Genomic DNA, 763 nt, shown 5'->3' on the forward strand with positions numbered 1-763 from the left:
TTGACTTTGCACATGTTTTTTTAAACTTCAAACTTTTTTTCACATTTTGTCACAACCATAAAATTATTATTCTCTTAAATTTTGTGAGAGACCAACACATAGAGGTACATAAATGTGAACTGGAAGGAAAATGACGCACGATGTGAAGTGTGGCATCCATATGTATAAACCTCCTCTAAGTTAATATTAAACCTTTTAGGGCACATTTTCACAAACCCAAAAAGACAAAGAACCCAAAAATGCAGGCAGACACAGAGCATGTTTAAAAAGGTTTATTCTCAACGTGCAACTGGTGGGAGTTGGAAAATCTCTGTAGAGAAAGAATACAGTTTACGAGCCATAGAGAAGGCAGAATTTGCAAACATTAAACAGAAAAGCCACTAACCTTTTTCTGGACCAGGATACAGGCTTTGATCTGAGATGGATGTCCCTACATGCTTTTTATCCTTTGTGAGCATCCAAAAGAAGGTGACCGTCTCAGTATCCAAACACTTCCTTTCCTGCCTGCAAGCTGTGTTGTTGCTTACACCTCTCTTGAGAGGAACTAGGAAGCAGAGGGTGTACAGGATGATGTCACAACAGGTAACGAAAAAAAAATTTTAAAATAAAAAAAGCATAGAGCAGGCTTGGTTTGGCACACACAAGTCAGAAGACACAGCAGTAACAAATTCAGGATCCAGAGGGATAGAAGTGAGATGGGCTAGAGTCACAGACAAAGACGGAGGGATAAGACTGTTTATCCTAGGGCTTGGTAAGGCTTGGT

General features: G+C 39.4%; 1 long non-coding RNA gene across 1 annotated transcript; it reads right to left on the reverse strand.

Annotated features, from left to right (window-relative positions):
* Nucleotides 1–257: 257 nt before the first annotated feature.
* On the reverse strand, nt 258–539 carry LOC103473394 (uncharacterized). The gene is made up of 2 exons (XR_535015.1): nt 386–539; nt 258–310 (listed from the first exon to the last, which is right to left on the reverse strand). It is a non-coding gene; the product is annotated as an uncharacterized LOC103473394 (long non-coding RNA).
* Between the last annotated feature and the right edge of the window lie 224 nt (nt 540–763).

This window comes from Poecilia reticulata, linkage group LG12 (assembly GCF_000633615.1).
Source record: "Poecilia reticulata strain Guanapo linkage group LG12, Guppy_female_1.0+MT, whole genome shotgun sequence".
In the NCBI taxonomy this organism is placed as follows: domain Eukaryota; kingdom Metazoa; phylum Chordata; class Actinopteri; order Cyprinodontiformes; family Poeciliidae; genus Poecilia; species Poecilia reticulata.